General features: G+C 42.5%; 1 long non-coding RNA gene across 1 annotated transcript in view; it reads right to left on the bottom strand.

Annotated features, from left to right (window-relative positions):
- The window catches only part of LOC144607383 (uncharacterized), a 41,511-nt gene that overhangs the window by 8,112 nt on the left and 18,187 nt on the right, over window positions 1-15,212 (bottom strand). The window contains exons 2-3 of the long non-coding RNA XR_013549098.1: window positions 9,321-9,447; window positions 6,984-7,069 (exon numbers count right to left, since the gene is read on the bottom strand). This is a non-coding gene — a long non-coding RNA (uncharacterized LOC144607383). The remainder of the gene's footprint in view (window positions 1-6,983; window positions 7,070-9,320; window positions 9,448-15,212) is intronic.

Below are 15,212 nucleotides of genomic sequence, written 5' to 3' on the forward strand. Positions count from 1 at the left end.
GTAGGTTAATTGGTTTTGGTAAAATTGTAAATTGTCCCTGGTGTGTAGGACAGTGTTAGTGCACGGGGTGATCGCTGGTCGGCGCGGACTCGATGGGTCGACAGGCCTGTTTCCGCGCTGTATCTCTAAAGTGTAAAAGTCCAAAGTTTATAAAGTTATGTGTGGCATAGATGGGGGAGACAGTCAGAATCTTTTTCCCAGGGTGGAAAATGTCAAATCCTAGAGGATATAACTATAAGGTTAGATATTCAAGGAGATGTGCGGAACAAGTTTCTTTTGCAGAGTGGCAGGTGCCTGGAATGTGGTGGTGGATGCAGATGTGATAGTGGCACTTAAGAGGCTTTTAAATAGGCACATGGATATACAGGGAAATGAGGGAAATGGATCATGTGCAGGCAGTAGGGGTGAGTTTAGTTGGCATCGTATTGGGCATGGACATCATGGGCCACAAGGGGCCTGTTCCTGGGTTGTATTGCTCTATGTTTAATGTAATATTTGGATCAGATAAGCTAGCATATTGCTGAAGCAATGACGTAGAAGGGCGGGCTTCAGATTACTGGGCTACTGGATCTAGTTCTGGTATAGGAGGGACTCTTCAAGGTGGAAAATCTGAATCTCAACAAAGCCATTACACATGTCATGATGGATTAACAAATGTTGCGAGTGAGACTTTAAAGCAAGTTGGCAAATGATGATGAAGAAATACTTAAAAGGAGGAAAGGGGAAAAGAAACAGCAAAGAGTATGGTAGTAAAGGGGCCACAGTTTAAGAATAAGGGGTAGGCCATTTAGAACTGAGATGAGGAAAAACATTTTCAGTCAGTGAGTTGTAAATCTGTGGAATTCTCTGCCTCAGAAGGCAGTGGAGGCCAATTCTCTGAATGCATTCAAGAGAGAGCTAGATAGAGCTCTTAAGGATAGCGGAGTCAGGGGGTATGGGGAGAAGGCAGGAACAGGGTACTGATTGAGAATGATCAGCCATGATCACATTGAATGGCGGTGCTGGCTCGAAGGGCCGAATGGCCTCCTCCTGCACCTATTGTCTATTGTCTATAAAGAACAGTTCCAAAACCACTAGGATCAGACAGGAGGCAATTGTGGCAAGGACTGCATTTTAAGGCCCCAGATAGAGCCGTGAGACAATGGTGGGTTGTATCCTCGGCATGTTTGATGGGAGCATTGTTTAATGAGGCTACATAGCGGCATTTGTGCTTTATACAACGTATTGACTAAAAGACATTTTTGGATTAGCACATCATGTGTGCAAAATGACTGCCGTAAATATAATTGCTGAGCCTCACTCACAAGTCGTCACCTGGAACTAAAATACAATACAATACAATACAATATATCTTTATCGTCATTGTACAGGGGTACAACGAGATTGGGAATGCGCCTCCCATACGATGCAATAATTTAATTAATTTAAACAACAACAACTGAACGAAACAAATTGTAACAGTTTTAAGACAGAATAAAGTGCAAGTAGATCTGTGCCAGATCACTGTGCGTTTTGAATACTGTAGAATACTGTAGAATAAAAAAGAATTGGTTCATACGAGGAGATTTGGGAGCTTGGTATTCCTGAGCTGAGGGTTATATGGGACTGATAGAAAAGGGCAAACTATCAAAGTAGAGTGGAGCCAGGGACCCAAAAAACAGGACCTTTCTGGTTGGAATTGAGGAGATGTGCTATTCACTGTGGGCAACTAACAGCGGGAAGGAGATTGTGTAGGAAAATAACTGCAGATGCTGGTACAAATCGAAGGTATCACAAAATGCTGGTGCAACTCAGCTGGTCAGGCAGCATCTAGGAGAGAGGGAATGGGTGACGTTTTGGGTTGAGACCCTTCTTCAGACTCTGAAGTCTGAAGAAGGGTCTTGACCCGAAACGTCACCCATTCTCTCTCTCCTAGATGCTGCCTGACCTGGGGGAAGGAGATTAAGGGGTAAATGTGTTAATTAGAAGGGAATGCAAGATATGTAATACTGATAAGAAAGGATTTCAATTGTTTTTTTATAGACTGAGATAATAACAGTGCAGAGGGCACAAATAATGGATGTGTGAACAGGAAGAGCCTCGATCAATGTTTGCAACTCAATGAGAAAGGAAGCAATAAAATGGCAGAAAGAAAACCAGAATGTTTCCTGGCTGTTGTTATTCTTGTTATTCTTTTCAGGATGTTTAATATATACTTTTAAACTTACAGCAGACACAAAACACAGCCATGTCCCAAGACAAATAAACTTGACTTGACTTGACTTGAGTATTGAAGAGGACAGTAACAGTCTTCAGTCAACTAGGGCCTGCTGTGGTGCAGCGGTAGAGTTGCTGCCTTACAGCGCCGGAGACCCAGGTTCGATCCTGACTATAGGTGCTTGTCTGTATGGAGTCCATACATTCTCCCCGTGGGTAGGTTTTCTCCGGGTGCTCTAGTTTCCTCCCACACTCCAAAGGAGTACAGGTTTGTAGGTTAATTGGCTTGATGTGATTGTAAATTGTCCCTAGTGTGCGTACAATAGCATTTGTGTGCGGGGATCGCTGGTCGGCGCTGGCTTGGTGTGCCGAAGGGCCAGTTTCCACGATGTATCTCTAAACTAAACTAAACTAAACTATGCATAAGCAAGATGCAATTTTATTTAACACTGCAGAGAAAAGTGATAGGTACTGAAAGGAAACACAAAAGGAGTCAATGAACAGCAATTTGTGGCCAAAAGCCCACAAAGGTATGATATGCTGAACTTTCCTCAGCATTTTATGTTTCTGTGCATCTAAGTATTTCACTATATTTATACAAGCCTCTGGATGCTGCTCTGTGTATTACAATCCATATATTAAACTAATTGCACAACTAGATTGTTAACTTTCAATTCTTACTAATTATGCCATTGTTAGAGTGAGTTATTTGGTCACTTAAAGTCAAATCATTTAGAAAATAACATACAACTTTCAGATGATTTTTAACTTGAGTGATTTATGAGTTATTTGAAGTAAGAAGTTAATGATGGGAAAGCAAATGAACTGTGCTGAATAATTTGTCCTCCGTCGTAATGAGGTCTTCAAAATGCACTGACTCACAGTATCACACTGATTCCACACAATATTCTACATTCGCAAAAATGTTGGCACAGTAGAAACATCACGTGCTATTAGATGATTTGATGGATAATTTGTGAATGGTACAAATCTCATTACATGCATTGAGGAAACTTCCCAGGGAGTCGAGCCATGATGCATTGATGATTCTCTCTTTATGCTGGCACTAATGAATATGCAATGGGGCATACATACCCTTGACCACACAGTTTGAAAGCAATTGGAAATCCTGGCTGCTTCACTGAAGCCAGACTGAACTGTTTTTTGTTCAGATAGTGCAATAATAAAGATTATGATTTAAAAAAAATACGGAACAAACTATGGGCATCTGTTTGGGCATCTGACAATTTGGGCAGCTTACTAATTTTAGGTAACATTTAACAATCCCCCCTCCCCTTTCTCGCCCCACCCTCTCCTTTCATCAACCCCCCTCCCCTGTACCCCACCTAGACTCACACATACTTCTCCCCTCTCCCTCTGTGTCCACCTACATTCCTTCCCCATGCTTTTGTCTCACACCTTTTTTCATCTCTGACCTTTGTCCAACCTTCTGCCTATCAAACCCTCCCCGGCACCTGTGTTCACCTACTACCTGCCTCTTCTCTCTTCTAGCTTTTCTCACCCCGCACCCTCGATCACCCCCCCACCATGGCTTTCTTTGTAGAGTGTCATACAGCCTACACATGCATAGTGAAGTCAATATATTGATATCGTCTTCGTTAATACATTCCAAAGCACAAATGTCGCTTATGTGGCCTTATTAAACAATGCACCCTTCAAGCGTGCACAGGACACAACCCACCAGTGTGTAATGGCTGCAGGACCTTAAATTGTAGTCCTTCCCACAAAGCCTTTGCATTGGTTGCACCAAGCTTCAGTGTGGCCCTTGGCACACAACCTGCACACTGGAATGTGTCAGGCAGCAGCATTCGCTTATGAACATCTCATCACAATGGAAGACCAATGGGTTTCGAGCCGATGATCACCGGCAGCACTATGCTTATCTCGATGTGTGTCTCTGGCAACAAGGTATAGATCAAAATCCTCCGGTACACAGCATCTCGGGACAAACCTTGACAAGAACTTTTCCATCCTTTCTCACACCCTCTTTGCAACCAATGAGGACAGTGTTACTGCTGAGCTTTGGTGATGAGTCATTTTGTCAAGTGGTTTCGAAACCATCCCACAATATGTATTGTGTCCTTCTCCCACACAGCCCAAAGGGCATTTTGTGCTGATCGCTGCCTGGTGGCCATGGTCAAAAACATTTTTCTAAAGGCACTTTTTTGCAAAGAACAAGCAGTGCATCAAAGTCTCAAGGCTTTAGCAACCAAGCTAATCTTAAAGTAGCACCTTCATTTGCAGTTATCATATCATATATATACAGCCGGAAACAGGCCTTTTCGGCCCTCCAAGTCCGTGCCGCCCAGCAATCCCCATACATTAACACTATCCTACACCCACTAGGGACAATTTTTACATTTACCCAGCCAATTAACCTACATACCAGTACGTCTTTGGAGTGTGGGAGGAAACCGAAGATCTCGGAGAAAACCCACGCAGGTCACGGGGAGAACGTACAAACTCCTTACAGTGCAGCACCCGTAGTCAGGATCGAACCTGAGTGTCCGGCGCTGCATTCGCTGTAAAGCAGCAACTCTACCGCTGCGCTACCGTACCGTTAACAGACTTAGCACACTAGACTAGTCAGCTAAAAGGGGAATCTTTTAACGTGAAAGTGATATTATCTGGTGTTGCGCATGAGTGATTCCAGCTAAAGAGAATTAAGAGATTGTCTGTATTCTATACGATAGAAATATTGGGCTTTAGCGTCGTGGTAGATTTGCTGCCTTACAGCGCCAGAGACCTGGGTTCGATCCGGTCTACAGATGGTGGCTGGGGAGCGGAGTTTATGCGTTCACCCTGTGACCACGTACATTTTCTCTGGGTGCTCCAGTTCAAAGGTCTTTTATTGTCATGTGTACCAATTAAGGTACAGTGATATTCGATTTACCATACAACCATACTAAAAAAAGCAATAAGGCACACAGCTACATAAAAGTTAACATAAACATCCACCACGGCGGATTCCCCACATTCCTCACTGTGATGGAAGGCAATAAAGTCTAATTGTCTTCCCTCTTTATTCCCCTGCGGTCAGGGCAGTCGAACCATCCGCAGTCGGGACTATTGGAGCTCCTGCAGCCGGCGATCAAAGCTCCTGCGTCGGGGCGGTCATAGCTCCTGCGGCCTGGAGCTCCCGAAGTCGGTCCCTAACCAGGGACCACCAGCTCCACGATGTCCACAAAGTCCACAAGCTTCCGTGGTTGGAGTTTCCGAAGTCGGTCTCCTGCAGAGGCCGCAAACTCCTCGATGTTAGGCTGCAGTGCGGACGGAGATACAATATGGAAAAAAGTTGCATCTCCGTCGAGGTAAGAGATTTTTAAAAAAATCCCCAAACCCCCCCTTCCCCCAAAAACCCACATATAACAAGCTGAAGAACACTAAAACATACATTTAACACATACTAAAAACAACAAAGAAGGAAAAGGACGAGACAGACTGTTGGCAAGGCAGCCATTACGGGCACCATCTCTCCCATATTCCAAAGACGTGTAGGTTAATTGGCTTCTGTAAACTATCCCATGTGCGTAGGATAGAACTGGTCAATGGGTGATTGCCAGTTGGCATGGACTCGTTTCCATGCTGTACCTCCAAGCTAAGTTAACAAGATATTAGATACACATTTCCAAGAGAGACAATCCTAAAAATAGATGGTTAAATGGGAATCTAAACAGAAACACCAAAAATGGCAAACCCGATGCTGGAAGACAATGGATCCAGATCCAACATGGGTTTCTTTCTAAATGGCACGAGAAGCCATCAGATTGGAAGATTATGTGTGCATATTATGCCACCTACTGCATGGTTAGACTTGCATTGCTTACATGGATGAATATATTATAGGTAAAGCCTGGCATGAACATAGCCACAGATGATAACATTTATATCATAGAAGGATTGGGAAAATTGGCTGTTTTTCATTGACTACAGCTTGGCACTCAATACCAAAATTCCCTCCAATCTCAGGAAACCAGATCTCTTTTCATCTTTTTGCAACTGGATTCTCATCTTCCTCATCGGCAGATCACAATATGTATGAATTTGCAACAATACTTCCTTCTCGATGACCAATAGCACAGGATCACCTCAAGGCTGGATGTTCAGTTCCCAGCTCCACTCACTTTAAACCCATGACTGTGCAACCAGGCACAGTTCCAATGCCTTCATTAAATTTGCCAACTGCACCACAGTTATTGGATGAATAATGAGCAATGATGAGTCAGAGTTTCGGAAGGAGATTGAAAATCTGACTGAATGGTGCCAGAACAACAATCTTGTTCACAACGTGAACAAGGCCAACAATGGGCTGAATGTTGACTTTGTAAGGGTCTGAATCTATGGGTTGGCAGTGGAGAGAATCAACAACTTCAAGTTCCTGGGCCCCGTACACTGAAGCAATCATAAAGAAAGCTCATCAATTTCTCTACTTCGTTAGAAGACTGAGGGTGATTCAGTGTGTCAACGAACACTCTCTTGGTGCACATTAGAGAGCATATTGACTGGTTGCATCATGCCCTGGTTCAGCAACTCAAAACACCCAGGAACAACGAAGATTACAAAAAGTGGTTGACATCACAGGTACTGACCTTCCCGCCATTGAAGGGATTTATAGGAGACACTGCCTCATAAAGGCAGCCAGTATCATCAAAGACGTACACCATCCTGGCCATGCCCTTTTGGGAACCTGGAAACCATGGCCACCATCTTTATGAATAGCCTCTTCCCAACAACCATCAGGCTCGTGAAGACTGCACAACACTAACCTCACCAAAATGTTGCCAGTTTGGCTCGTCAATAGAGTAGGAGCAGCTCAGTGGAATAAGCTGTAATCCTCAGAAATACTTCGGTCCTTATGAAATAAAAACAGAAAATGTTAGAAACACTCAGCAGGTCAGGCATCAAAACGCAGTTAATGTTTCAAATTGAAGACCCTTTAATCTTTAACACTCCTGGTATTAAATTCAGGAAGAGATTTGAGTGTCTTTCTGTGAGATTATGCTGCTTATTCCTGATAGCGAAGTGTGATTTTGGCACAAAGTGTGATAACTACTTGTTGGATCCGGAAGCAAGCAGCGCAAGAACTTACTAAAGTAGGTTTAATGAAGCTTAAAATGGTGAAACGTTAATCCATTGTTACATGCAGAGCAGCCCTCTCACATTCAATGTGGTATTTCTCTACTGGTTTATTTCTTACAGTTAGTATTCAGATTAATGCTGCTACTTTACAAAAGCTACTTCCTATTTTCTTAAAGCTGCATGAAACCAAAATGCTTATTCCAGATCTTTAAAACATCCCTATGGAAAAGCGTCTTAGTGGAGCTTAAAACATCAAACCCCTTTGCTAAAGTACTGGTACGCCTGTATCAACACACAGGACACAGAATGTTTGATTGCATGTTTGAGAAAGTAGGTCATCTCAAGGCAAAGTTCTAACCACAAATGTCAACTGCAATGTGGTGAGTGGAGTAGATCACGCGTGCTGTAAGTGAAGACTAATCGTTGAGGTTAAACATAGAAAATAGGTGCAGGAGGAGGCCATTTGGCCCTTCGAGCCAGCACCGCAAAGGTTGAGTGTTTGAGCAATCAATGATCTTTGTGGAGCTGAGTATCACTGTTATGCATTTACTAATTAAGACATGGGACATCAATTCAACACCTATGGTAATTTGAAGAAGGGTCCTGACCCGAAACATCATCTGTCATTCTAAAGCAGGGTCCTAACCTGAAATGTTGTCCGTCCATTCCCTCCACTAATGCTATCTGACCCGCTGAGTTCCTCCAGCACTTTTTTGCTCAAGATTCCAGCAACTGCAGTTTCTTGTGTCAGCACCTTTGTAATTGGTAGTCAGACATAAACTAAAGCTGCAAACATGTTGCAGCAAAACTACGGGTTACACATTTTCAATGTCTTTTATTTCAAAGATAAATTTTATACCTAAAATAATATGTACAAAAACAAACATAACAATACATGCTTTCTTTACATTCAGAGGGTAATCCAGTATACAGGTCAGTATATTGATAATATCTTCAAGTGAATACATTCAATGTACAAAGCACCAATGCCACTGATGTGGCTTCATTAAACAATGCACCCTTTAAGTGTACACAGGGCACAGCCCATCAGTGTCCAATGGCTCCAGGAGCTTAAGTCAGAGTCCTTCTCACAAAGCTCTTGCGTTGGTTGCACCAAGCTTCAATGTGTCCCCTGGCACACAACCTGCAGCCTGGAATGTGCCAGGTAGCAGCATTTACTTATGGACATCTCATCGCAATGGAAGATCAACATGTTTTGCGCATGCAAAACCATGCCTTTCATGAAGGTGATGAACTTCCGGCAGCACGATATTCATCTCAGTGTGTGCCTCTGTCCTCTGTTACCCAGCTGCTCAGGACAAACCTCGACAAGGCCCTTTGGTCTCTTTCTCACACCCTGCTTGCAACCTATGAGGGCAGAGTGCATTGAGACTCTGGAAGGATGGGATGGTGAGAGTCCCTCTTACTCCCAGACGAGCAAAACTCTTGGTGCTTGCTGATGAACTCTGGCGATGAGGCCTTTTGCCAAGTGGATTTGACATTTGGGAAACAGTCCCACAAGATGCATTGTATTCTTCTCCCGCACAGCTGACAGGACAAGCTATGCTGATCACTGCCTTGTGGACATGGTCACAAGTGTTTCTCTCAAGGCACTTTTCTACAAAGTCTTAAGGTTTCAACAACCAAATCTGCAACCTTCTCTTGCATTTAGCTAAAAGGGCACTCTTTTAATATGAAAGTAATGTTAACTGGTGATGTGCATGGGGCGGTCATTCCAGCTGAGTAAAATTAAGAGATTGACTGTACTCTACACAATAGATATTAAGTGCACAATTCCAGGAGAGAGTAATCTACAAATAGATTGTTAAATGGGAATCTAAAGAGAAACACCAAAAATTGCAACCCTATGCTGGAAGACAATGGCTTGAAAAATAACTATTTCCAACAAGACTAGATCCAGAACTAACATGGGTTTCTTTCTACATGGTATGAGGAGACATCAGATTAGAAGATCATGTGTCCATTTTATGCATGGTTAGACTTGCTTGCTTACATCTACATACCTGGCCATTTTTGTTTGGAGAGAGTGGGTTACAATTGAACGTAAAGTTTCTGATCACCAATTTTAACATCTTCAAATGTTTTTTTCCAAAAGTGACTAAACGGGGATCTTCGGCAGTGCTTCAGTCCCTGTGAATTAAAAACAGAAAATGTTACAGAGATAGTACATTAGAAATAACATCCACGGTAAAAACTGACAATTCCAAGCAAAATTCACTCCAGCTGGGTGAAATATTTCCCAGTGTCATCAGAATCAGAATCAGAATTACCTTTATTGTCATCCAAAAAAACCCCGTCTTTTGGACGAGATTTCGTCACCCACAGTCCAACAATAAGAGCAATAAAATAAGCAATTACACACACAACCACAAACCAACACAAAAAAAAGAAACATCCATCACAGTGAGTCTCCTCCAGTCCCCTCCTCACTGTGATGGAAGACCAGAATGTATTTTCTCTTCCCCTGCCGTCGTCTCCCACGGTCAGGCTGTTGTAGTTGCCACGTTCCAGGCCACGCCGGACGGTGAAAGGTGTCCATGTGCCCATTGACACCATCAGTGTGTGACTCAGCCAATTCTTACTTTAATTACATAAACCGGGATAATCTTTGGTCACGTATTTGGGGAACATAGGTTTCATTCATAAAAGCAAGCCAGAGATAAGTCTTACATCAAAAAAAGATGAAACTGGCAATTGTTCAAAATGCATAGAGCTCGATTGGCAATCATCTCCTACAGGCTGGTAGAAGATGAAAGTGATGTATCTGACCAAACTACACTTCATGGTGATGAGGAGAAAGATTAGGATCACATGTTCCAAGTATGTAATTGTGCACAGGAGTATGAAACTATACTATTTTAACAATTTATCTCAACCATGGTGTCCATTTTTCTGTCAGATGTAAAGCTGGCATTGTGGATCACTTAAATACAGACAGAAGAAACTGCAGATGCTGGTTTACAAAATAAGACACTGAGTGCTGGAGAAACTTAGCAGGGTAAGGCAGCATCTCGGGGGAACATGGATTGGTGATGTTTTGGATTGGGGCCCTTCTTTAGACTGATTAAAGTTAAATGTTGAATGACATTTTTTATCAGTTGAACTAAACAGCTTTAACATCAAAGCATGGGCATGTGAAATCTTGTGACTTTCTTTTTAATTTGCTCTCAGAAAAAATATCCATGGGCCAAGCCCGCATTGCCGTTTGTACAGTTAACCTCTTGATTTAGTGGTCAATTCTTTCAAAAGATGGCTTTGATGAATAATTTGTGGAACAAGAGCAATAAAGTGAGACCAAAACTATAGAAAGCCATTAAATTGAATGCAACTCTTAATGAATGACATGACAGAAAGCTTAGATAGAGTGGATGTGGAGAGGATGTTTCCAGTAGTGGGAGAATCTAGAACCAGAGGGCACAGCCTCAGAATAAAAAGATGTACCCTTAGATTGGAGAAGAGGAGGAATTTCTTTAGCCAGAGGGTGATTAATCTATGGAATTCATTGCCACAGATAGCAGCAGAGTCGAAGTCATTGGGTATTTTTAAATCAGAGATTGATCGGTTCTTGATTAGCAAGGACATCAAAGGTTACAGGGCGAAGGCAGGAGAATGGGGTTGAGAGGGGAACATAGATCTGCCGTGATCGAATGGCGGAGCAGATCCGATGGACAGAATGGCCTAATTCTGCCTCTAAGTGTTATGGTCTCATAGTCTTAATGTAAATACTGATAGTTTATAAAACATTTCATAAACGTACACAAGGTAATAGGTTATCACATCAAAGCCCTTGGCAGAAGGTCACGGAGCGTGCTGGTAATGTTAGAGGTGTGATCGCGACTCAGAATTACATTTGATTGACTTCTTCTGCATATCAAGGGCACGAGATTTTATATCACCTTAACTTGCAAACAAAATAATGGCAGCAATTTAGGGACCCTCTGCTGTGTTGAACTTGTGCAAACACATTACTTTGAGTTGAAGGCACCTTTGGGAAAATGTGCTGGGATACACAAAATTTAAATCAAGCTGCACCAAACTCTATTCACTGTACTCGGGGACCTGACTCATGGAATCATTTAGCGCAGGAGAACACTCAGCCCATTGTGCTAGTGCCAGCTCGTTCAACGAGATACCAATTACTGCAACTAGTCTTCCCTTTCCCCATAACTTGCAATTATTTCCTCTCTTCGACCATGTATCACACATTTAAATTTACAGGCCAAACATTTAAATTCAAAATAATTATTTCACAAAATAATATTCTTCTTTTCTGTCACTGAATCTTTTAAAAATATTTAAAATATGTTACCTATTACAAAGGAATATGCATGAAGAAACATACATACAGAAACAGGGCTGTCATCTTACTGAGTCCATGTCAGCCATTGGACTCAGTCGTCAGTGCGGACTCGGTGGGCCAAAGGACCCGTTTCCATGTGGTATCTCTAAATTGAATTCAATCAGGCACACATTCACACTAATTTTACAATAATTCTATTTATTCTCTCCACATTTCCATCGACTTCCTGCAGATTTTACCACACACTGAAACACTAGGGCAAATTTTGCAGTGGCCATTTAGCCACAAGTCTTTGGGATGTGGGAGGAAATCAGAGCAACTGGAGGAAACCAACATGGTTACAGAGATAATATGTATACTCCACACTGACAGCACCGGACGCAAGACTGAACCCGATCGGCTAGAGTTGTGAGGCAGCATTTCTACCACCACTGTCACTGTACTGCTTCAAAGCATCGAGGATTTGAATTAAAATGCTGGAGTAACTCAGCGGATCAGGCAGCACCTCGGGAGAGAAGGAATGGATGACGTTTCGGGTCGAGACCCTTCATCAGACTGAAGAAGGGTCTCGACCAGAAACGTCACCCATTCCTTCTCTCCTGAGATGCTGCCTGACCCACTGAGTTACTCCAGCATTTAGTGTCTACCTTCGATTTTAACCAGCATCTGCAGTTTTATTCCCCTAAATTGAGCATTTGAATCACTTGTTCTTAATTCAAGGATGGAGGAGGAACAAATCAGCTGCAACCAAGACTAGAGGCAGCATTGACCTGTACATCTGCAGGAGACCCATGAGAAGCACTTTAAGGAAATTAATCGAGCAATTGTGTGCATTATTTAGTATATGAGCTCTGAGTTTATTATTTTTAAACTGCATGAACACATTCTCAAGATCATATTTATTTTGAAACTTTAAAGTAATTAATCTCTCAAAGATTTTGTAGTTGGTATCTTCAACAATCAAGTACAGTGTTCGCTTTTGTATTCAGAGAATTTTGGTATAATTCTGCTTAATTTGTGAGGTGGAAAATGCTGGGATGACCCACATTCTTGTACACAGTTTAGCTGGCAGCCTACGATTATAAAAATACTCTCAATAGCAGGATTTGGTAAATAGTTCAGTCATTGTATTTGTAGGGCATAATTATCAGCAGTGACTATTCTATTCCAGTTCATATCCCCCGGATTCATTAAAAATAATATAAATGCAAAATAGGAACAGGCGTTAAGGACTAGTTAATCTTCCATGGTGCTGCCAACAGGGATGAGGCCAAGGGCAATATTCAGGTCAAGGCAAGATAACTGAACCCAAACCAGGGTACGGGATGAAGCAGAGCGATGGGCGGCAGGGTGATGCAGCTGGTAGAGCTGCTGCCTCACAGAGCCAGAGACACAGGTTCAATCCAGACCTCGGGTGCTGTTGGTGTGGAGTTTGCACATTCTCTTTGTGATCTTGTGGGTTTCCTCTGGGTGCTACGTTTACTCCCACATCCCAAAGACATGCAGGTTTGTAGGTTAATTGGCCTCAATAAATTGCGTCGAGTGTATAGTAGACGAAAAAGTGGGATAACATTAGAACTAGTATGAACAGGTAATCGAAGGTTGGCGTGTGCTCGATGGGCCGAAAGTCATAAGGTCCGAAGTGGATAGGAGTAGAATTAGGCCATTCGGCGCATCAAGTCTACTCCGTCATTCAATCAGGCTGATCTATCTCTCTCTCCTATCCCCATTCTCCTGCCTTCTCCCAATAACCTCTGGGGTCTGTTCCAATTCCGTATCTTTATCTCTAAACTGATATGGTAAGAGGGGGAGTTGAGGGAAATAAGGAGGGCACGTGCTAGGTATGAAGATGGAATGTGGAACATGGAGAGAGTGATAATGGAAGAACACTAACTGGAAGTATATGAAATGGAAGGATACAGGAAATAAGATTGATAGGAAAGATGGTGAAAGAGGAGGGGCAGAATAAAGTTGTAGACACTGATTACTTAAGTATATATTCAGCCTCATAGGATAGGGCATAGGAGTTCTGGAGATCTATAAGACTGCAAATGCTTACGCAGCATTTTTAAAATTCCGGCCTAATCCTTCCTCAATTGTTGAAACATTAACAATACTATGGTGTCTGACACCTGTGCTTTGATATCCTTCAGTTGATTGAGCATAGATCCTGGGAGAAAAAGGACAGGACATAGGGTCCTGATTTGAACCCATCAATTTCTTGCCTGCATCTTAATTATGGCAGTTGCATCTATAACCTTCACCATACTTCTGGCATAACTGGTAAATCAGCTCTCTTTCTTCCTTAGGCTCCAAATTCCACAATCAGCCCCAAATGTCTCACGGCAGGGCATGTTTTGTATTGCTAATTTTTATCCTTTCCCCTCGATCACTGGTTTGTTTGCCTGGCGTTTTGCCTGTTGAGTCTTAGTTTCACTTTGGCCGAAAATGAGATTGCAAATAGAAAGCTATCCATTTAAGTTTATCGCAAACAAGCATTACACAGAACAAAATGACGCCAAAATTTCAATTAAATTGATATTTATTTGGTAAAGAATGGATAAACAGAATAAATATGCTCGTTTACACATGCTCTTTTTTTCTTGGGCAGTTCTTCGAGGATGGGTTGTTTTGACTTCAGTTCTAAGGCTGATGAATTAACATGGCTGTTGTCATTATTAACACAAAAGACACAGAGACAGAGGGGCTTAAAATGATAGGCATGTTTAGGTCCAGGTTTATGATTGTTACCTGTACCGAGGTAAAGCTTTTATTTGTGTGCTATCCAATCAAATCAGGTAATACTATAAATGAATACAAGCAAGCCAAACACAAATACAAAGGGCAGAACAAAGAGAAAGATAACAGAGTGCAGAATATAGTTCTCACCATTGTAGTTTAACATTTCCAGATAAAAAAGTCCAACGTCCACAATGAGGCAGGTTGGAGAATCGGGAATGTACCCTAGTTTATGGAAGGACCGTTCAGAAGTTTACTACAGAACATCTATGCTGAATTTCGGCTCGTTCCTGATGAAGGGACTTGAGGTCTGAGTGACATCCAAATGCTCCTCCATTTTGAGTTGTTATGTACCAGTTATATATTTTCAATGGATGCTTTGAGAATAATTTCTTCTTCACATTGCAGTCCCTTGTCAGAGTATGGGAGTCTGATCTTAGGCTTGCAAATGATATACCTGCCCACTGGAGCCAACTAAGAGTAATTAGAGCCTTAAAGGTGAAGAAGTTGGCATTGTTTTTCTTATCCTGCAAGTGAATTTGGATAATTTTGCAGATACAGCGTTGATGGCACCTCTCTTATGCTCTGAGGTGCCTTGTGTAGAGAGAGTTAAGGATCTCTCAGTTGAGATGCCTGCGGACTCCAGGCACAGCTCTGCAGACTCCTAGCTACAGAAGTTCTCTGACGACTCTGCCATCGTCGGCCTCATCACGGGCGACGACGACAGGGCGTACAGAAAATTGAACAAGGAGTTTGTGGACTGGTGCCAGCAGAACTGCCTCCGGATCAACGCAGGGAAAACCAGGGAGATGGTGGTAGATTTCCGCAGGCGCAGCCAGGTCCCCCCGACACCGGT

Source organism: Rhinoraja longicauda, chromosome 28 (assembly GCF_053455715.1).
Source record: "Rhinoraja longicauda isolate Sanriku21f chromosome 28, sRhiLon1.1, whole genome shotgun sequence".
NCBI classification, from domain to species: Eukaryota; Metazoa; Chordata; class Chondrichthyes; order Rajiformes; family Arhynchobatidae; genus Rhinoraja; species Rhinoraja longicauda.